The 24,308-nt window shown below is 34.5% G+C and overlaps 1 long non-coding RNA gene across 4 annotated transcripts in view; it reads left to right on the top strand.

Annotated features, from left to right (window-relative positions):
* The window catches only part of LOC131509916 (uncharacterized), a 171,290-nt gene that overhangs the window by 90,468 nt on the left and 56,514 nt on the right, over positions 1-24,308 (top strand). For 2 of the 4 annotated variants that reach the window (XR_009260779.1, XR_009260786.1), the window contains exons 5-6: positions 1,821-2,010; positions 2,102-2,181. The exons of 1 other annotated variant lie outside the window; for it this stretch is intronic. This is a non-coding gene — a long non-coding RNA (uncharacterized LOC131509916). Of the gene's footprint in view, positions 1-1,820; positions 2,038-2,101; positions 2,182-24,308 lie in introns of those variants that run through there. One more of the 4 variants, XR_009260782.1, reaches the window with a different exon arrangement.

Below are 24,308 nucleotides of genomic sequence, written 5' to 3'. Positions count from 1 at the left end.
ATGCCAAGGTACATTATAATCAAATTATTGACGGTCAAGGACAAAAGAAGAAGCAGTGTGAGAACAGTGACTCATCATGTACTGGGGTGGGGGATGGGGCCTGGGGAGTGGGTGGAATCCTTAATAAGATTAATTGCAGATTTCTCATCAGAAGCCATGGAGGCTAGAAAGGAGTGGGATGGAATTTTTAAAGTGTTGAAAGAAAAGTAGGAAAAAAGAACTGTCAAGAATTCTGTATGTGGCCAAACTATCCTTCAAAAATGAGGATGAAATTGACATCCAGATTAAAGAAAAAAAAAAAAAAAAAAGCTAAAGGATTTCCTTGCAAGTAGACCTGTCCTACAAGAAATGCTAAAGTTTGTCCTTCAGACTTAAACAAAAGGATAATAGACAGTAATTTGAAGCCATATAAAGAAATAAAGAACTCTGGTAAATGTAACTACATAATTAATATAAAGTCTGGTATTATTGTGTTTTTGGTTTGTAACTGTTTTCTTTATTTTCTACATAATGTAAATGATAAATACATAAACTAATGTTATAAATCTATGATAATGTGAAAGTAATATATAAAGATGTAATTTGTGACAGCAACAGGATAAAGAGGTATGTGCACAAGGTCATGGGTAAATATTAAATACATATTACCAAGTTCAAGAAGCAATCTGAAAAGCCTTCTGTATGACTCCAACTATATGACATCTTGGAAAAGGCAAAACTATTGAGACAAGAAAAAGGATCAGTGGTTGATAGGTGTTAGGGAGGAGAGAAGGATAAATTAGTGGAGCTTAAAACATTTTTATGCAGTGGAACTACTCTGTACAATATTATAATGTTGGGTACTTGTCATTATACATTTATCAAAACTCATAGAGATACAACACCAGGAGAGAGCTCTAATGTAAACTATGGATTTTGGGTGATGGTGATATGCCAGTATGGGTTGATAAATTGTAACAAGGGTACTGTTCTGGTGGGGGATTTTGACAGTGGGAGAGCCTGCATCTATGTGGACAACCGGGACAATGGGAAATCTCTACACCTTCTGCTCAATTTTGCTATGAACTTAAAACTTCCTAAAATATAAAGTCTATTAAAAAATGTGTGACATAAAGCCAAAACAATGTTTTAAAAAATTGAACTAAAACTACAGAGGCAAATAATGATTATATTTTAATAAGAGATTTGTCACTTGTTTTTGGTAGCAAAAAGTGAGGGATTTCATGGAGGCCAAGGTAAAGGAGAAGAAACCACACAGAGCAAATAAAAATCTCTCACAGAAAAAGATGATGTCTTATATTCACCCCAGGGCAACCAAGTGAAAGCATATAATGCAGCCTCCCTGATTTCAATTCTGAAGGCCAAACATAGATATCCCATTGGGAGAGAAATGAAACAATCTTGCCTTGCCCTGCTGTGAGCCTTCTCTCTGTAAAACCAACATCAAGTTGTAATTAGAAGTACCCTAGGTTGGATGACTTTGAAAATAGGGCCCTTCTTCCATAGCAACACAAAAGGCACTCTTTCCATGAGTATACCTTGGAAATAGAATATTCTCAGTAAGCACCACAGCAACATGCACCCTAATCCTTGTATCCAAGAAATCAAATAGTTCTAAGTGGTTGCTAACAAGCCAGCAGTAATTTTTATTTTTGTCTAACATCATGTAAGAGTGGAGGGATTTGAAGGTATAGCCTTTGGTGTTTACAACAACGATTTCTTTTCTAGATATAAGTGCTTACTTGGTCATTATAATAGCAGTATGCTTAAGAAAATGTAAAAATACATAAGGAAAAAGCTGACAGTTCTCTTTCTCTTAGATTTACACAGCTGGTTCTTAGAGCAGCAGTGGACCTCTTGCATCAATTTGAAAGTTGATTTCAATCAACATTGATTGCCCAGTCTGGACCATTAAGCGCATAAGCTGATTTCAGAGAAATGAAATATGATGGATGTAGAAATCAGAGTGGGAAAACTCAAGAACAACAGGAAGAAATCAAGGGTCCTAAAGTAAACAAACCTATTTACAACTCTTTACTAATTAGCATTTTTTTTCTTTTAAGTTCAGCAGTTTTGTTGATTGTTCTTTTCTTCTTTACAGAATCTGAATCTAGAGAATCTGAAATGCAATGCTTCCTAAGAACTATATAATGGTAAAGAAATTCATAGCATTCCTAGTAATGCAAGTTCTGCGTACACAGGGAAGAAAGAGGAGGCAGTACAGGGAAACCCACAGAGGGAAGAGGGAACACTTAGACATTTGGAGGCCAGTGAAATTTTGTTCACTTTAGGATAATGCTTTCATTTCCCTCATAATCTGAAATTTAAATATCCTTTTTAAAGCCAGTCAAGTATCTTCCCTACTTATGTACTTAGTTTACTTCAAACAATAGGGTACAACTGTTTAGCGATCCCTGAAACCCATCACCCTTTCATTAACAATCAATAACAACAAAAATAGAAATAGAAGGCATTAGGCATTTAGAATTTAAGTGAGTTTACAATGAGATTAAATGTATGTGTTATACCAGTTACCCTACATATTTTATCCTGTTCTCACACAAGCTTAAAACGGCAACAGAGAAAGAGAATGAGGGTCCACAAATTAGGTAAAAGGCAGGGAAGACAAAGAGAAAGATATTTAAAAAGAAAGTTTTCAGTAGTTTTCATGGCAGTCTTCATATTTTTCCAATGAACAGAAAGCTATCTACTATTTTAACATATACAAGAAGTAGAAGGCAAGTCTCAAAGAGCTTCAAAACTATTTAGTGGTTTACAAGAAGTCATTTTCAGTACTTTTATTTCTGTGTTACAGGCTGTTATATCCTTCTGGATATTTCCCTCACTTCATCAGAAGAGACAGGGATTCTTTATTTCCATGTTAATATTCTGTTCTTAATAGCCTGTTTATATTCCTCAGATCTATAAATGTCCTCAAACTTTCATTCCTTATTTCAGTAATATGGAGCACATATATTTAACTAAAGCCATAACTTTAATCTTTATGTTGCACGATTATAACACAGTTTTGGTTTAATGAATTATAAAATCTTGAATAACATAAGGTATAGGTAGGCTTATTTTTGCAAAATGTATTTGTGACTCTTCACTGAACATTTAAAATATGGATTCAAAAATTGTAGTGGGATTGCAGTTTACTGAAATGAACTCAGATATATACAGAAAAAGAAAATTTTCTTTCCTTAAGAGCTGAGCCGATCTCTTTTATGAGCCATCACAGAGCTCTATTAGTAGAGAAATGAGTCTTTACCATTTTAAATAATCTTTTGATTGAAATATTCTTCTTTCATTATAAATGATTCTTTTGGATAACTAGATATGTAGTTAATCCTTCAGAGGTCTATCGTTTCCGTTTCTCCAAAATGACAGAGAGATATATGAAGTGAATCACATGACTAGTGATTGGTCCTGACTATAGCCTGGGAAATTAAGAGGAAAAATGATAGATAGATATATTAAGTGAATCACATGACTAGTGATTGGTCCTGACTATAGCCTGGGATTAAGTGGAGGGGATGCCAGTCAAAGCATCTACACCTGCCCTCTCCACATTGTCCTGGATTCCTTTCAATTAGGTGACTGTGTACAAAGTTTAAATATTCTAGGAGGGAAATGGGAAGGTAAAACTGGCTTTGCCTTTTTGAAACTATCTTTGCAATTCATCAATCATCGTTTACATGACATTGATTAATTAGAAATAAGTCATTAAGGCCAGGTCATATTTTTTTTTAATTTTTTTAATGTTTATTTTTTTATTTTTGAGAGCAAGAGAGAGCACACGTGAGAGAGGGGTAGAGAGAGAGGGAGACACAGAATCTGAAGCAGGCTCCAGGCTCTGAGCTGTCAGCACAGAGCCCAATGCGGGGCTCAAACCCATGAACTGTGAGATCATGACCTGAGCCAAAGTCAGACCCTCAACCGACTGAGCCAACCAGGCACCCCAGGTCAGGTCATATTTTAAAGAAGGGAAATTAGAATCCATCTTTGATGGAGAGAAATGCCAATGAGTTTGCCATAATCTGCCATCTATTTCTATTCTTCCCACATGTGAAGTTTACTAACCCATCTCTCATGACCCCAGGAAAGTCTCATTTATTATGGAATAATGTTCAGCTTAAAGCTCAACATTTCATCATCTAAATTTATCCAGATGTAGATGAGTCTTTTCAGGTACAATACCTTCAGTGCAGCCCTCCAGAACGATCCCCCTGTGTCTGAAGACCTGGTAACTTTAAAGACAAATGATGTACTCCTTTGCAGCACCGCCACCTCCTGCCACTGCTCCCCCCCAACCCTGGCCAAATAATATTAAGATGATGAGGTTGGCCTAGGATTGGCTATTATGGGCCATTCCATTCAAAAAGGGGAACACCCACAGATTATATACATACAACAAATTTAAAATCCAGCCAAGACCATGCTGCATGCTTTTTGATTAGGGCTCAATTCTATGGCCTGGGGGTGATTCTGGATGGCTCTTGGATGCACCTTCAAGTTCTTGATTCTACTGTCTGCATTCTCATTTCTTTTCCATTAGAAATGATTAGTATTTGCATGGGGCACCTGGGCGGCTCAGTGGGTTGAGCATCTGACTTCCTTTCCGGTCATATCTCATGGTTAGTGGCTTGAGCCCCACATCAGGCTCATTGCTGTCAGCCTGTCAGTGCAGAGTCTGCTTCAGGTCCTCTGTCCCCCTCTCTCTGCCCCTCCCCCACCTGTGTGCTCCCCCAAATAAATACATCTTTAGAAAAAAAAAAGAAATGATTAGGATTTGGAGTTGAACAGTTTTCTCAGCATGTGCCACGCCCATACTAGTTAAAGGTCAATAGACTATTTTGTTTTGCCTCTGTCTTAGTTCAAGCTGGTAATGTTTCACCAATATGTTCTCTCAAAATTCTTGCAGGTTTTCTGTATCAATAGCATTTGTTCCCGCAAACAAAAGCTGCACTCACCAATCTCATCAACATAAGCTCATTCCTATTGTTAAAAAGTAAACTGAGGTGCATTAAAATGTTTAGAGTTTCCATGGCTCTTGAATTTGAGCCCTGAGTCCAGCTCTGTGCTGACAGCTTGGAACCTGGAATCTGCTTTGGATTCTGTGTCTCCCTCTCTCTCTGCCCCTCCCCTGCTCACACACACTCTCTCTCTCCCAAAAATAAATAAACATTAAAAAAACATAAAAAATAAACATTCAAATCAAACATTGATTTGAATTGGGCAGTGCCCAACAGAAAGTGGTTAGGGGTGCTCCACTGACAAGAGCTAGGAACAAGTTTGCTATAGAGAACACACAGAAGCAAAACAAAGCAATTATGTGATTCGTTCTAGTGTAAGCAGTCGCCTTATTTGAGACAGCCTTGTTGGCTATGATTGGTTGTTCTTAATTTTCACTTTCTTGGATTTGAGCATATTGACTCTGACTTACGTTTGCTTATATAGGCTACCAAGATGTTAGAGTCACTTGTCTAACGGCCTCCTTGTTTAATTCTTTAACACTGTCTTTGGCTTCCTGTACGGTTGTGAGGACAGGCCCTATTATGTAATAAAAAACATGAGTGGGACATGACAGTAAGATGTTTAGAGCGACTGTTGTCTATTTGAAACCACAATAAGTATATCTGTGATATACTTATGGTCTTGCCCTGAGAATCTTCTGTAGACTGTATTTTCCTGATAATGCCTTGAATTTGATATCAGCTCAAAAAACATTTTTTATTTTTTAGAATCATTTGCTAACTGCAGAGTATGTAGATGCCAAATGGTTTTATTGTCAAAGCAAAACCTGAGAGTTCTGTTTCCTTTATGCAAAAAAAAAAAAAAAGTTTTCTTTATGCTGTCTTCTTTTATGTTTTCATGTGAGCAACTAGAAGAAACCAGATGGCAACTTTAACACTCTATCTGGAATATTCTTAATTAGATCATCAAGTTCATTTTGTTTTTTAATTTTTCATGTTAACAAAGGTGACTATCATTAAACTTCCCACCTTCCAATAACATTTTTCTCATGTTCCTTTTGTCTCCCAACAACATCCTTCTTAAGGGCCACCAAGCCTCTGTTCACAGTGTCTGTGACTCTCAGTGTCCTTTTAGTTTCTCCCACCACCTGGGCCTAAGCCACTCTCTCCCATTCAAAGTGTTTCGCTATTATAGCACCACTCCTGGTAACTAAATTCATTCTGGGTATGTATTTCTGTGAGGCAAACTAGTGCAATATTGAGTGTTTGGAGGAATTATTTTTAAATCTTTAAAAACTGTTTATTTCTTTTTTTAGGGATAGAGAGACAGAGCACAAGCGGGAGTGGGGGGAGAGATAGAGGGAGACACAGAATCCAAAGCAGGCTCCAGGCTCTGACCTGTCAACACAGAGCCCAACGTGGGACTTAAACCCACAAACCGTGAGATCATGACCCGAGCTGAAGTCTGGCACTTAACTGACTGAGCTACCCAGGTGCCCCATTTGCTTTTTTAAAATCACAGATCTTCAATTTGAGCAGGGCTTTGAGGATACAGCTTATTTTGCTTCCTTCAGCATTAGGTTGGAATTACTGGATGCTAGAAGGTGGATGCAGGAATGATCTGAAGCCTGATTCATCACGTATCTCCTGGTCGATGTTGGCTGTAAATTATTAACAAAGCTTGTACTACAGTGTAATATGACACGTGACCGCTCTGTGTGGCTTGGGCACCTTGCAACATGGTTGGGTTGCCAACATGAATATCCTAAAAGAAAGAATTAGACTTTTCCTAATCTAGTATCAACAGTCAAACAGTTTCTCTTTTGTTAATTCTACTTATTAGCAGAGGTTCACACAGGCTAGCCTATATATAAGTGGGAGAAAAATAAATTCCACTATCTGATAGACAAATATAAAGGAGTTTGCAGGCATGTTTTAAAACCAGACTCCTAATCGTGACTATAATATAATTTTCTCTTTTATACTTCCAGTCCTGGTTCTTGCTGGGCTAAGGAACATAAAGCATTTAGATATACTTCTCTACATTAAATATTACTTTTGAGACTATTCAAATATCTCTTTTTTATGTAATCAAATTTAACATTTGACCCATTCTCTTTTTCTATTTCTGCCATAACAACTAAAATAATGGCAGCACACCTCCTGAAGAAGATAAACGATGATACTCAGAGAGATGATCAAGTAACAGCAATGAAAGGGTAAATCCATGTTCATATATTTCAATTTATTTTTCCTGTTACAGTTCAAGCATAACTCTTAAAAATATGACAGAGAGAATAAAAGCAGGGATAGACAAATGAATGTCAGAATCTGTGGAAAGATGTTTTCCTGGACTCCATGGTGTCCACACACATGGAGAGTTGGGATACTAGTTTGAATCCCAGAAACTGGTTTTAAGACCCTCTTTTAAGATACTGTAAAAATGGCAATGGGAAGCAGGTAAAGGGATGAATATATAGATCTTTGAAACCCAAGCAAAAGTTCAAAATTGGTCTAATGCATATAGTAAAGGTGTCAATGCAATTTTTGTGGGGGAAGGAAAGGTGTTTTTTTTCCCCCAACAAATGTTACTGGAACAACTAAATAGCCCATACTGCAAAAATAAACTTTGATCTCCTTCTTCAAGTCACACACACACACACCCACAATGATGGCAGATAAAATATAACTGTAAATGTAAAAGCTAAAATCATAAGGCCTCTTAAACATATGACTATATTTGTGAACTTGTGTTCAGGATTTCTTAAATAAAATGGTAAAAGCATTAGCCATAAAGAAAAATAATTAGATCTGATTAACATTAAAAACAACTGGTTATTCATGATGACTGTAGCTAACAGTATGGTTTTGTATATTTGGAAGTTGCTAAGAGTATAGATCTTAAGAGTCACCACAAGAAAAAAAATTGTAACTTCGTGATGGGATGTAGGTTAACTAAATTTATGGTGGTAATTATTTTACAACATATATCATAATTTATATTGTATAAATTAAACATATGCAATGTTATATGTCAGTTATATCAATAAAACTGGAGAAGAACTGAAAAAATTAAAAAAAATAAAACTGGTTATTGAATGACTGCATTAATAAAATGAAAACTTAGGCCATATTTATAATCCATGTGCCTGACTGACAGTGAACTTGTATTCAGGATGTATACTGTCCATCACAGTTCAGGCTTCCGACCCCAGCACTAGTTCCCATGAAGGTTTTTACTCCTGCGTTTCTTCTCTAGTAAGTTATTCTTCTCAGTATGTGCCAGTTTTCCTCCAATTTTGAGGGCAGTGTTTTTCCCTGTAACTTCACTTCAGTGATGGATCTAAGAAGAGTTGTTGATTTTCTAGTTTCTTCAACTTTTTACTTCTTAAGATGGAATAACAACTTCTAAACTCTGCATGCCAGGCCAAAAGGTCTTATATTTTATTAGGTAAAATTTTTACTGCTGCTTCTAAAAACAAAAAATCAAACGAAACAAAAACAAAAACAAAAACCTCTTGTCCTTTCTGCTCTTCCTGCCCAGTGAACAATTATTATTTTGTTTTCTTATGACTACAATGATTTTTGTTTTTAATTTGTGAAGATTGGTTTATTTCTCCTGGCTAAAACCACTAAGTTACTTATATCTCATCAATAGCCAAAATGTATGCTTATAACAATTAAAAAAATATATAGTATATATCACTAAAAAATAACTAATTCTGTGATATAAGGAATCAAAGTTGAACTTTAATAAAATTATTAGTAGTAAGCTCAGTTTATATTCTGACAGATAATAACATTGGTCATAAACTAATGCAACTCTTTTTAAAACCCCATTACTATCAGGGCCCCTGGGTGGTTCAGTCAGATACAATTGCCTCTGTGCTACATTCCCTCATATTTTTAAGTTTTAATACAGTTGTACTGTATTACTAAATATGAAAATAAGCTACGGGACACCTGTGGCTTAATCAGGTGAGTATATGGCTCTTGATTTTGGCTCAGATCATCATCCAAGGGTCAGTGGGATTGAGCCTCTTATCAGGCTTTGTACTGAGTGTGGAGCCTGCTTAAAATTCTCTCTCAAAATCTCTCCATCTCCCTCTGTTCTCCTCTGCTGAGGTGCGCTCTCTCTCTCTCTCTCTCTGAATTAAAAAATAAAATAAAATAAGTCTCATTTGTATACTACCATAAGTTTGTATGGTGCTTTCAAATGCATTTCCTAATGTATTTCTCACATTAAATCTATAGTTTGTTTTGGAATTTCCACCTCAATTTGGAATTTCCTCCTCAGATAAACTGAGGATCTGAAAAGTGAACTAACCTACGTTAGGTCCCAGAGCTCCTAAAATTTAGATATTTTATCTCAATATTCTGATGATCTGACTTCTGCAGATCTTTATTTCCCCTGTCAACTTAATGTTATGTATGTAAAGACTTTCCTTTTAGTTAGATAAATGGGTGTTTCCATGGAATATAAGAGGGAACCCATGAAAGACTTTGACGTTTTATATATTTTCTATCACCCCTGACTGGAGCTTATTCCATTATTGGCAAATGTGCAGTTGAATAAATTAATTGTTCCATAAATCCCTTGTTAAGTCACTTGGCAAAGAACCTTTATCAATTTGATTCCTCTAAGTTGATAGGAATCAGTTACTAATTTAGCAATGATTTGAAAGACTGGGTTATAGGACATGTATGTTATGATAGAAAGGAATAAAGTTAGGTCAGGATTTGGGGCTAGTACTATCAAAGTGAAGTTTTGTGAAAGAGGCACCTGAAAAACATCAAGCTCTGGTCAGGAGGAGAAAAATTAATGAAAAGCATGGGAAAGAATGTTGAGGATAATATATATAGACCTTAAAATTCTGCCTAGTATTAACCCTAGGTGAGTGCACATATACAAACGCAAATATATTTGAATTATATTTTTATATTCTGTATATGATTAATATATTAATATATAATGTATACATTTTATATGAATTTACATATAATTATATGCCATTTATGTATTACATATTTTTATATGCATTAAAGGGACAGTATTTACTCTGTGGTAGAATTTTTTGCAAACATTTTGAAATTGAATAAGATGGTGAGAAGTTGGAAATGGAAAAACCTCTAAAAAGTTTATTTAGCCTTATCATTTTCTAGAGAAGGACATGAGTACGCCAAATACAGCTAAGTAAATGTTTCAAGGTGAGAGATAGGATAAAAGCCAAGAATTATTTTACTGACATTTGCAATCTATTCTGGCTTCATTGAACTATTCACTTATGAATGCTTCATGCTTTTCATATTTCTCTGTCCTTGCACTTGCCTCAACCTCAAATGAATGGTCCTCATTGGCATCTATTTATTCTTCAATATTTAGTTTAAGTATCACCCGCAAAAGGCTTTCTGATCCCTGTTCCCTCTGTCTGAATGGAAGAGTCCCTCCAACATCTAATTTTGACAATGTGTGTGTTCTATCTATCTATCTATCTAATTATCTACCTATATTTATCTCACATCTATATCTATATTTGCCTTTTTACTTTTCTGTTCTTCATAACTTAGTTCAATTCTTCAAGAAGTGGAACTATATCCTAGTCATGTTTATAGCCTTTGTGACTTCTCTGTGCTTAAAATGCATAGTGCATACTTAATAAATATTTGTTGAAAAACAATTAAATGAATAGCTGCTAGAACTCTTATTTATATACTGTAATCTTTCTCCTATTTCTTTTATAAATGGCAAAGAAAATTCCTCTTATGTGAATTATGGAATTTAAAATAGACTATGTCATTTTCTTTGTCTGTTGTATTTTAAGTATTATAATAGATACCATTATTTCTCATATTGGGTTCAATAATCATTCTCTTGACCATCTGTTATTGAATGAATTTTATATCTACATTTCACTGTTTCTTTTCTCAGTTATTGTAATGCTTCCATTTTCATTCCCACTAAGGTATCCAAAAAGGGGCAGGTATATATAGATGGATGTATTATATTTTTCAATGGTGGTACTCCATTCCTTTATTCCAATAGCCAAATAGCCTCCAACTCTGTATTTTGACAGTTTCAATTCCACAGAATATCCCTAGCTTCATCCATTGTTTCTTTAGAAACTTTCGTAAATTCAGAACACATCAGGAGGATTAGGAATTTTAGGTTATTTCAGCTCTTTTGCATTGAACAAAAAGCATGTTCATCAAATTAAATGGACATTGTCAGAGGCATAATGGAGCAATAGGAGGCTATGCAGAAAAAAACACTAACTAAGGTCTCATAAGTAAAGAAATATTTTATAAAATTTCTCCTGCTCATTTACCAAGTAACAAAGAAGATGTGGATATTTTATCCCACCCAGTGTATGACAGCTATTTTAATTTCCTAATATCTCAGCAGCTTTATAGAACTGACTTCGTGAGGCTACTCTATATATTTATTTTTGGTATTTGAATAATATCCAATATTTTTTTTATTGCTGGAATATACTGCAAGTCTGCTTGAATATTGAGAAGAACTTGTATAGAAATAACATTCCCCATTTCTTACTATAATATATTCTTATTACATTGTCTATTTCAGATTAGACTTATGTTGTTTCATCTATTCAGAGGCATAATTTCAGTTTCTATCCATATACTCTCTATACGTTGTTTTTTAAGAAAAATATGCTCATAGCATATAAAATTATATATGTATTAGACTCAATGATCCAAATATATAGTGTATATGAATGTCCCTTTTGTCTTTTGCATAAGCAGATCTTCCCCTGAGATTAGATTATAGAATTAAGATTTCTCTTTATTCCTAATTCAAAGAACCAAGTTGAAGTACTTGAGGTAAAAATTGCTAAGCATTAATCAGAAAAGAATGATTACATAAGAATTATAGGATAAGAATTACTAGGAGTATGTCTTGAATCAGAATTTTAACAGATGCCACAGGGGGAATTTATGGATAGAAATTTGAAAAATTGAGAGCTATGGATGTGAAGGGTGGTCAAGTAGGCAACATGCTGACAAATAGAGGCCACAACACATACTAAATGAGGGAAATTCTTGAAGTTAAGAGGAGAGTCAATATTATTACATAACTAACAAGAAAAAAATAGGAAAGGAACTTATTTATAAATGCAAAATTGTGATTTATTCAGTGGCTTTTTAGCACCTTCTATGGTGTGAGCCAACTTGGCATGACAGTTGCTTTTGGTAGCAAGTAGCCTTACTCCAACATACCATATTTAAATAATTTTGTTCACAACTCTGTTAAGGACCTTGGCCAGAGGTCAGAAGGAAGAAGAGATATATGAAGGAAATGTGAAAGTAATAAAACGAAAAGATAATTTGAGGTGTGTAAGGGAGGCATCTGATAGCAGGGGAGAGAAATCTAAGCATTACTGGATGAAAAAACATATATCTCTATCTCTATCTCTATTTCTATCTCTATTTATGTCTGTCTGTATCATCTATATCATCTGGTGGAAAGTAAACAGTTGAGGGATTGAAATAAGGTAGTTGAGAGAAGTGACTTAAATGTTCTTTACGGAATTGATAATATGTATTATTTGATCAGTGGGGCCCTTCAGTTGGAACTAGTAGCTAAGTTGTGAAAATTGCTTTCAGTATCATATCACTTAAAAAATAAGGTTTTTTCAAAAATAAATTAAAAAATAAGATAAAATAAATAAAGTGATTTTCTACTGTATTAAATTCTACTAAAAAGCTTGGTTGAGCTGAAATTTCTACTCAATTGGGCAATAGGAAAAATAGGTAAAAGCAGTGAGATAGTTCACCAACAGCAGATGGCTGGTCACACCACTAGTCCCTGTACATACCTCACTCTAGTCCATACATATATTGAATATTGCTTTCTTTTAACATCCTTTCAAGGTATGTTTTTTTCTTTCTTTTCCTTTTTTTTTTTTTTTTTTTTGGTTAGAATATACTCCTATTACATTGTTGAACTATTTGGTGCCATGTTAGGATGGCAAGACAATGGCTCTGTAACATGCTGGCAAAAAAAAAAAGAAAAAAAAAGGAACAAACCCTTTTTATAGGTTAGTTAACTTTTCAACCTGGCCAATGATTAATCAAGGGCAAGAGACCCAAAACAAATCAGATATCACCACTGGATATAGCACTCTAAACCTTTTTCTGGGTGTTAATGTTTAATAACATCATCTTTGGGTAATGCAAGATTAATAAATTGATGAAAACTAAAATCATTTAATGTGCTTAAAGATGAATGTATTCCTATAACAAAGCACTGCACACATGCAATGTAATATATTCCTGCCTTCTCAAATTTGTATTACAAATGTGCCTTAAAAAACAAAAAAATTGGTGTGCTTGGGTGGCTCAGTCAGTTAAGTGTGTGACTCTTGATTTTGGCTCAGGTCATGATCTCATGGTTCTTAAGATCCAGCCTCACATTGGGCTCTGTGCTAACAGTTCAGAGCCTGCTTGGGATTCTCTCTCTCCCTCTCTCTCTGCCCCTCCCCTGTTCACTTGCACACTCTCTCTCAAAAAAAATAAATAAATAAATAAACATTAAAAAAAACAGAAAGATAGAAAGAAAGATGAAAGAAAGAAAGAAAGAAAGAAAGAAAGAAAGAAAGAAAGAAAGAAAGAAAGAAAGAAAGAAAGAAAGAAAGAACGAACCTGATAGGTGCCGGGGTGGCTCAGTTGGTTAAGCATCAGACTCTTGATTTTGCTCAGGTCATGATCTCACAGGTTTGAGTTGGAGCCCCACATAGGGCTCTGTGCTGGCAGTGCAGAGACTGCTTGGGATTCTCTCTCTCTCTCTCTCTCTCTCTCTCTCTCTCTCGCTTATGCTCTCCTTCTCTCAAAAAAAAAAAAACTTATGCATAACATCACCTATAATTTCTTTTTGTCACCTGGGTATGATCAAGGAAGTGAGGAATAACACAAGGTAATAACTTTCATCAGAAATGCCTGAATTCATTAGAATTTAAACACCAAACATGCTGATTTATTTTAAGTCCAGAAAATTATTCACAAATAAATCCCATTTCAAGTATCATTTATATTTAGCTTATCTTACTTAAACCTACAAAATATTACATCTGACATTTCCTATGTTGACTACTTTTTAAAAAATAATCATAGCAGATAGCTGACAAAACAGTTTTAAGATTCAACATTATTCTGTATCTAAAATGAGAAAACATGCATAACAACTTCACTTTTAATCTTGGGAATAAAAGGGTAACTAGGTGGTTATGAACTAACATCTCTCATTAAATTAATGGCTTTACCTAATTCTTATGTCTGCTGAATGCAGTTCATTAAGCTTTATGCTCTTTTATATTCATTACAGGTATTTTGTGTTATTTTTCCTTATGATGCTCCTATAAATCATTTGAAAGGTGAGGAAGCTTAACCTACTTTCCCAAAGATAAAAATCTCTTCAAATCACTTATCTCTTCAAATCATCTTAAAAACACTATCTGCTAGAGCCTAGAGGATTTCCACTGACACACGGCAATGTCTTAGCTTGGCTGCCATAACAAAATAGTATAGGCAGCTTAAACAACAGAAATTTATTTCTTCTCAGTTCTAAAGGCTAGAAGTCTGAGATCAGCATACCAGTATGGTTCATTCTGTTGAGAGCTCTCTCTCTTCCTGACTTGCAAATAGCCACCTTCTCTCACTGTGTGCTCACAGGGCCTTTCCTTTATGTGTGTTTCTGTTGAGACACAGAGAGAGCAAAGTCTTTGGTGTCTGTTCTTATAAGGATACTAATTGTATCAGATCAGAACTCCATGGGGAGCTCTAGTCACACAGGGTGAGGAGAGGTTAGAGCTTCAACATATGAATTTGGGGGGATACAATTCAGTCTATAATGAGTAACCATTGTCATATATATCTTAGAATGACTGATATCACTAAGAAATCATCCTGAGTGTTCCCTTCTAGTTGTTCAATAATTAGTGACCCCATTCTATTAATCCAACAAATAGTGACTGTTCTAGGTACTCTTTGGGGCCAGTAATAAGGTGATGAACAAAGGAGAATTAACTGTTGCTCTCTTGTATTTGGTATGGTACATGCTTAAAAAAGAAAGGTTCTGGTGTAAAAAGATTGTGGGATGAAGGAAGGCTTCGCTGACCACATTTAAGGTGAGACTTAGGATAAACTGAAGAATGCTCATGATGCCATGCTGGACATGCAGTCAAGCATCTGGGCCATGGGGTTTCTGAGCCATGCTCCTGCTGCTGCTCCATCCATAGGACCACAACCTGAGCAGAATGCGGGGCACCTAGATGGCTTAGTCGATTGGATATCCGACTTCTGCTCAGGTCATGATCTCTCAGTTTGAGTTTGAGCCCCGTGTCAGGCTCTGTGCTGACAGCTCAGAGCCTGGAGCCTGCTTCAGATTCTGTGTCTCATTCTCTCTCAGCCCCTCTCCCACTTGTGCTAGGTCTTTCTCTGTCTCTCCAAAATAAAGAAATGTAAAAGAAATGAAGTGCCATTCGCAAAGGCTCTTTCACATGCAGAACAACCTGGAGCTGCTGGAGTGTGTTCCTTTATTGGTGTCTTCAGTGCTCTGGGAGATCCCCTAACATGGCTGCCTTGAACTGGTGTGTGTTGGCGGGGGGGGGGGGGGGGGGGGGGACACAGGCATTCAATCTATACCATACCAGCTACCCATTTGAAACTTCATCTATCATATTTAGGAAAGAAATACTGGATATATTTTGATATGTTCTAAATTCGTTTATTTTAGAGAATTGAATTCATAATCTTTGAGTAGGTAAACACCAAACTTTCAGCTGATTAGGCTAGATAATTGTGTGGGGGAAAAAACCTGTTAAAGTGCTAGAGCCTTATAATTCTTGCCTATGACCCTGAAATAAAGCAATAATTAAAAAAAAACATATACACAAAATATTGATGCTGTTTGATGTTTTATTTGCTTTTCTTTATCCAGATATCAGAACAAATTTGAATTCTAAGGCATCTATCATGAAGAACTTCATTGCTCTTTGCAATCAATTGTTATGAACAGTGGAGGGTGCTGACAGTATATATTCATAATTTACCTTTAGATTCTGGCAAGAACTAACAATTGTGAATAGAAGGAATTAAGTTTCATGAAACCTTTATTATGTTTAACATAATTTATTTATTTGTTAAAATGAATTTATTAAAATAATTGGTTTGCTATTCACCTTTCAAAGAATAGTGGGCAATTATAAACTGGATGCCTACAGTAAATGGTCAAGACTTCCTTTAATCTCTTCTCATCACCCATTTTCTAGTGAAGAGTTGACATCAACTGATTTTTAACCTGGACTCTCTTTATTTTATGCAGTAAGTTTCAGACATTTCAAATCTGCCATTCAGAGAATTAGAAGCTTGAGACAATGACTAAGGTTTCTGTTTGGAGATAAATAATTAAAACAAGTTAACAAAGGATCCTTTTAGGATGCTGTGGTTCTTATTTCCAGAGGGTATTAGAACATGAGTTCCAACAATTACCTCTTATTTAGTATATCTTCTTTTATTCTATTTCCAAGATTTGTTCCCTAGAGGATAAATTAAAATTATATGATCTGAAACAGTCTGGAATAGCAAGACAGTTTTCTTTTAGTAAGTTTCCATTAATTTGAAGAAGGGATTGATAGTGGATTTATAATCTACCCTTGAAGTGCAGATTCTGAAGCTTACTCAATATTGAAAATAACAGTTCAAATATGTTACAGGCACACACACACACACACACACACACACACACACACACGAAATACAACAACAACAACAACAACAACAAAACAAACAAGAAATGAAGTTTTGTCCAAACTCAGTAAATAAACCAATAGAGTTTCAAAAGATGAGTAATTGAAGGTACTCATCTTTGTTTTGAAAATGGAACTCGTTCCAATGCAATTGATGTATTTGGAACAATTTAAGCATAGAATAAATTTTATGTTTGCTTATGTGTGATTTCTCTGTGAGAGCCATGAGATGGACTCAGAAAACTGCGACAAACTGAGCCCAACAGCGTAGCAATAGACAAAAATACCCATCTGCCAGCTATCTCAGTTCTCCATGTGCTATGAACCCCACCCATCCACAGCTGGTACTACAACCTGCAGTCCAATTTCAGCTGATTCTCCTTCCACCACTTCATAATAACTCAGGAGCTTCATCCTTTCTGATGCCCCTTCTGCAACAACACCTCAGGTCTTTTTCAGGGCAAAGTGACATTTATATTGTAGTATTTATGTAGTACTTAATGGTTTAATGTATATGAAACTGTGCTACCACTTTTATTAAGTTACTACTCCACCCACCCTGAAACTCCAGTTTATTTTATTGCTCGATTTTTCATAACCAGTAATTTTTAGGCATCCATATGTAGAGTTATGGGAAAACTGACTGTAGTATATTTAATTAATTAACCCAATGTGGACTATTTTGCTAGAAAAAGGATAAACAAGGATAAATAGAGCTTATGCCTATCTCAGGGTCTCTTGAGAACAAAAGATTAATTAACATTATCAAAAATAGCTCTAAAATGTATTGTCTTTGAGCAGTATGCTTTTTTGTAAATAGAGTATGCTTTAGTAAAAAATTAATTTATAAGAGTATTTTTAAAAATGTACAATAGACCCAATTATCTGATATTTATCAATTCTTTTTTACTTGTTTTTCTGAATTTAATTTAAAGTAAATTAAATTTAATATATATTAATAAAAATAGAATGTTTAAAAATATCTTATTTACTTAAAATTTTTTATCCTTTAACAATTAAGTAAATGTTCATATGAAAATGCAGATTTAAACCCATTAGGTTCACAAATATCAATGTGTCTTTTGGGTTGGTGTGATATTTGTGTTTAATATTTTTGTTTCAGATATCAGCAGCTGTGGCTTGGGATAACAATAACTGGCTTTTTTTCATGATTCTAAGGATTAGTTGGATGATTCTTTGGGCTGTTTTAGAGGGTCAGCTTAACTGAATTTTTCAGAGGGTCAGCTTAACTGAAGAGTTTCTGATGGCCTCATGCACCTGTCTGGCAGTTGATGCTGGTTATCAAATGGTCAGGATTGGTCCTGCTTTTTGTGGTCTGTCACTATCCAGCAGGCCAGCCGCTCTCCTTACACAACACTCTCAGTGTAGCCTTCCAAGAGGTCAAATAGAGAAGCTACGAGTTTATCTTAAGGCCTAGACCCAGAAAGTATGACTTCAGTCATGACATTCAGTTATTGAACAAAGTCAAAAGACCATTTCAAATTCAAGGGGAAGTTAGGTAGATTAGTCTTCTTGACAGAAATGTGGCAAAGTCACATTGTAGAGGCTCATGGGAGTAATTTTTTCAAACATCTTTAAAAATAATCTTCCACAAAATGTATTTTGAAATGTGTGACTGGAGAAAATTTTAGGCACCTTTAAAAACAGAAACAAAAGGTATAGATTGCTATAGTTAAAAGGAGTTATAAACTGATTGGTTAATATAAACAAAACAAAACAAAAATATAAGTGCTGATCCAAACTGGAATTTGTACAATGATGTGAAAGAACCAATTACCAGGTGACAAAATAGAGTCAGGTAGAATATCATGGTATTAGAGGAGGCATGCTAGAAAATGATGCATATCTAGCAACAATTAATGTCTTCTGTTGAGTTGTATGGAAGGAGAATAAAAAGTTCTTTCAGGAAATTATAGCAATTCCCACTAAAAAGATTTTGTGAAAATCAACCACCATGATAACAATGATCCTTGGAAGTTCCCATATGTTGAGATTATCTAAATAAGTAAGTGCAAAATGTTGCAAACAAATTCATAAGAGAGCTTTGGTAGAGAGATAGAAGTCCCTCAGCTGGGATAGTCATAGAATTAATAAAAAATGTCTTAAAAATATGTGAATGTATTAGTTTGTGACATAAAGTCTAATAGTGGTACAAATTTCAGGAAGTTTCAATCAGAACTTCTATGTCTTTTTTTCCCCAATCATTTCAATTTTCTCTCTTTTATATGTTTAAAATTTTTTTTAATGTTTCATTTATTCTTGAGAGAGAGAGACAGACAGACCATGAACAAGGGAAGGGCAGAGAGAGAGAGAGGGACACAGAATCCGAAGCAGACTCCAGGCTCTGAGCTGTCAACACAGAGCCTGACATGGGGCTCTAACTCATGAGCCATGAGATCATGTCATGAGCCAAAGTCAGACACTAAACTGACTGAGCCACCCAGGCGCCCCTCTTTTATATGTTAATCTTATCATGAGACTGTCTTCCCTTATGGTTACCAATGGGTGCTTATAGCAATCAGAGCTATGTGCTTCTCGAACACACTTGATGAGCATTGTAGTCTACTGGTGTTGCTATAATACAATACTGTAGACTGACTGTCTTAACAGACATTTACTTATCACCATTCTGAATTCTGGGAAGTCCCAGACCAAGCTCCTGGCAGATTTGATTCTTGTGAGGACCCTTTAATAGATTGTAGATGGCCACCATCTAACTGTATGTTCACATGACCTCTTCTTTGTGTGTGTGTGTCTAGAGAAAAAGAGTTCTTCTGTTCTCATGGCCTCATCTAAACCTAATTACCTCCCCACATCTCTGCCTCTAAATACCATCACATTAGGGGTTATACTGACAACATCATTAAACTTTACAAATAAAGCTCCAATATGAGCTTTAAAAATATCCATAATGCTTCCACTCCACTGTATAATTGTATTTAGTATAATACATGTATAAAGACACATATGTTTACCTAAATAATTACTATAAAATTAATTTTCTTTTTTTGTTTTTTCTTCCTTTCTTGAGCCAATCTACTTGAACATTGTTTAAAACAAAAGGAGAAATTGGTCTCAATGGCAATTTTATTTTCAGCATTAATGCATAAATAAATTTTAAAACTTACTACAATTCTTTGGAACTCATATCGAACTTCTTTCAGATGTCTCCTATTTCCTTATTTATGTTGAATTATAAAGCACTTAGTGACTTTGGTCTTTACCTTGTCGTTATTGCACATCCTTGGTGTGCTTACTGTAGTCCAGTGTGAGAGTCTCAATTGTGTTAGAAGAAATATAGGCTAAATATTTGATCATTGATCTATTCATAGGTAATGGAGTTCTTGGGAACTGATTTAAGCTTAATCAATCTAAAAAATAACAATGTGATGTAAAGTTGACCCTCAAATGACATGAGTATGAATTGCTCAGGTCCACTTATACAAGAATATTTTTTCAGCACAATATTTAAATGTATTTTTCTTCCCTAACATTTTCTTAAGAATATTTTCTCTAGCATTTTACTGTAAGAATACAGTATATAATAGTTATACAAAATATCTGTTAAATCAACTGTGTTATCAATAAAGCTTCCAGTCAACATTAGGCTATTAGTAGTTAAGTTTTGGAGGAGCCAAAAGTCATACCTAGAATTTTGACTGCCTGGGGGTTGGTGTCCCTAACACCAGATTATTCAAGCACCAGCTGACAAAGAAAAAAATTTGATTTTTTTTTGCACTTTAATGAAAGATAATTTTTAAAATGTAAGTAATGGACAGTAACCAGTCCATTCTCTCTGCATACTATAATCTCTATAGGGTGTGCTTGCTTTAATGGACTTTTTGTTACTTCATTTCTATAAAACTGGAACTATATTTTGCCTTTCATAATAATTTTTTGAATCTTTAAGAATGCCCTGGCATTTTTTATTCAGTTATTATAAGAGCAACCAATTCCATTTTCCAGATCCAGGAGAGAGTTTTTGACCTTGGCTTGGACAATAAATTTAAACTTTCTTTTCAAACCTAAAAAAAAATGTTTTTTTTCAGCTGTTATACAAATATTTATAGAGTACTTCTAATGTAAAAAGCAGTGTTTTATGTTGCTGGGAATTTAGTGATATAATAAGACAGACAAGGGCACCAATTTCTTTAAGATTACATTGTGATATAATACATTTATATTTTACTCTTCTTCTGCTAGTCCTAGCCATGGAGTCCAAGGATGGGCATGTGATTGAAAGTAGGCAAATGAGATGAAGCCCTGGAATTTCTGATGGAAATATGAGAAAATGAAATGATCTTAGCCATTCTACTCAGTGTTTATAAGACAGAAAGAAAAACAAAACAAAACCAAAAACTGTGTTCTTGCTGCTACATGAGAGGCTGCTTGAAGGGAGCCAGTTAGAGAATAGTCAGCTGGATCCAGCTGTTCCTAACGGCTATGACTCAGATTTTCTGTTACGTGAGATATTCTATTTCCCTTTTTTTAAACAAACAAGCAAAAAAAAAATAGTTTGAATTAAATTTCTTTTACTTGCAGCTGACAGTGTGGTGAACATAAAATCAGAACAAGAGGATTTAGTGAGGGTAATTTTAATGTAGGGTGACAGCAAGCTACAACAACCAAATGTTCTCAGTTAAAGTCCTGTTTGCTGCACAGGACTGTACACAGCCTCTCTGCACAGTGCTTAGAAGCACTGACTCAGCCTCCTTTGTGCTTCTTTTTCTGACCAACTCCAGTCAATTTCTCAATGACTTAATCTTTTCTTTAGATATGTGAATAATATCATAGTAAGTTTAAAGTTATTTCGTCTTATATTCTAATAACCTTGTAACTTCTGCTTTAGACCCCATTATACTTCCTTCTTAGTTTAAATCTCATAAAATCAATCTTATACATTTGTTGCCAGAGATTTTAGGCCCTTCTGAGGGATGCCATTTCCTATAGCTTTTATACAAACTTAGTCCCTTTTTTGACTTGATTCAGAGGCCCTTGTTTAAAACAATTGTTTGTAAGAAATGAGCAGCAATTAGCATGTGGAGATCCCAAGAAACACAGAGTATAATCCTAATGAAGAGTATCCTTAGAATAACTGAAACGTTGGAATAATTATTAAAAAATAAATCTTAAGAGAAGTTTGTGCATAGTTTTTTGGTTTGTTTGCTTTCCTTTGTTTCGTTTTTTTTTTTTTTTTAATATTATTGGCTATGGGAGTGGAAAAAAATCCTCCATTCCATGGACATTTTTAAGAACAGTACTCTACTGAGGATTTTTTTCTTTATTGAGTCATGGAAATATATCCCTCCAGGTAGAAATGATAAGGTAAATATTTCTGAATTCAATTACTAGGCTAGGTGAATTTATATATATGTATATATAATCCATTTCTCTCTCTATATATAGAAATCATATATAATTATTTCCCTTTGCTTTTATAAAGTGATTGTATTCACTGGTCTCAGGGGGAAAAATATTTTATGGATTGAAGAATGAAAACAATTTTATTACTAGAGTGTAGAATTTAATTATATTAGAAATAGAGATAATTTAATTAAGTTTGAGTCTCATTATTGACTTTAATTAAAATGTAAGAATTAAAATGCTATATATCATTAATATATAAAATGAACTAAAATTGTTAAAATTCATTTTTATGAATTAATACATAGCCTTCCAAATAGCAATGCATTTTGGTTGTCTACTTATTCTATAGTAATATAGTAATTATAGACATGCTGTGTGGTCTTTCTCCTGAATGCACAAAATTGAGTATTGAGAGCTCCATATCTTGCTGTTACATTACCTATCATATATTACTAATTAATATATTAATATCAATATAGCATATATACATTATACATGTCAGCATCAAAATATGCCGGTCAGTAAATATGTTTTAAAAAACCTCAAATTATAAAATTTTAAAGGTCTTTTGGGCATTTTTAAAAAACAGATTTGTATGGGCAGATTTTCATTTTGATTTTCTTTTCAATATACCCAAAAGTAAGCATATTAACATTTGCAGATTGTTCTGGTTGTTAGAAAAGATTTCAGCACGTCTTTTTGGAAATCACTGTTGAAAGAAATAGATCCACATCAAAAAAAATTCTCATGACATTTGTAAACAGTGAAAACTGTTTTATCATTTGTTAGAATTTGTCTTGTCTTGAGTAATTTCCTTTTAAGTTTGTCTAACTTAAATGAATGTAACATCTTCAGCACTTGATGAATTGCAGGAATAAGTGCCTCTACTTAGAAGTAAGCTTCTATTTATCGTTTGATTTAAAAATAAGTTTATTTTTGCTAAATGTAATTTAATTTTATCCTTTTCCATTCCTCTATTTTTTTTCTCACATCTGTTTTCTTCTTCTGTTTTTTTCTCATATCTGGTTTGAATATTCAAGTCTCTACTTGAAATTGATGGAATGAATATACATATTTACACCAACTCCTTTCAGTATCAACAAAAATAACAATAGACACATTAAAGGGATAAATTTGAAAGGAAAAAAAAATAGAGGACAAGTTGTTAATTGAAAATATCAGAAGATGGTTTGCAGAAGAATTCTGGTTACTAACTAGAAAGGGTAAAACAGAAGGTCATTTTCCAGAAGACAACATAAAATTTTAAGGGCACCCTTGTCATACCAAAAAAATGAAATTATAGGAAAGTATGTGTCAAATGCTTAAGCCCCACTTCTACCGCAGCTAAAGAGTCCCGGTAGTTTGACAAATTATCCAAGTAGGAAATGTGTGGATTCTTTCATGGGGGCTCCAACCACTAAAAGAAAGAGCACTAATGTTAGAAGACTGCCCATGAAATGGCCTGCTCAAATAAGCATATGGTTCCCTGAACAACCTCTTATGCTCCCCTTCATTATCCACAGAGAATTTAAGATAACACTTGAGTACTGTAATTTTATTTAAAAAATTCTTTTTGATGTTTATTTATGTTTTAGAAAGAGAGAGAGAGAAAGAGAGAGAGAGTGTGTGTTAGTGGGGGAGGGGCAGAGAGAGGGAGACACAGTTCAAAGTAGGTCTCCAGGCTCTGAGCTGTCAGCACAGACAGACTCGCACCCACAAGCTGTGAGATCATGACCTGAGCTGAAGTTGGACACTTAACTAACTGAGTCACCCAAGCGCCTCACTGAGTACTGTAATTGTAATTTGAGCACAAATCAAGGCCACTAAATATTTGAGAAAAACCTCCAACACTGACAACCTAAAAGCAACCACAGTAAAACAGTGGTTTTACAACAAACAGTAAAAAGGTAAAACTGGGAAAGGTCACAGACTATACAGAGAAAAGGAAAAAAAATAAAAAAATAATTAACTATTTTCTCAGGAAGATAGGAAAAGATTGCATCCATTAAACAACTAGATAGTATGGGGGGGGGAGACAATCTGACAACATGAAATATATTTTGTAAATTAGTATGAAAAAATAACTCAAAAGAAAAGTTGGAGAAAAGCTCTCAAAAAATAGAAAATGAAGAAAAGGAAAACAATAGAGGAAAGAGTAGCAAAAGAGAATTATTCACAA

The sequence above is a fragment of the Neofelis nebulosa genome, chromosome 1 (assembly GCF_028018385.1).
Source record: "Neofelis nebulosa isolate mNeoNeb1 chromosome 1, mNeoNeb1.pri, whole genome shotgun sequence".
Lineage (NCBI taxonomy): Eukaryota > Metazoa > Chordata > Mammalia > Carnivora > Felidae > Neofelis > Neofelis nebulosa.
This window is presented reverse-complemented; position numbering and strand designations above follow the sequence as displayed.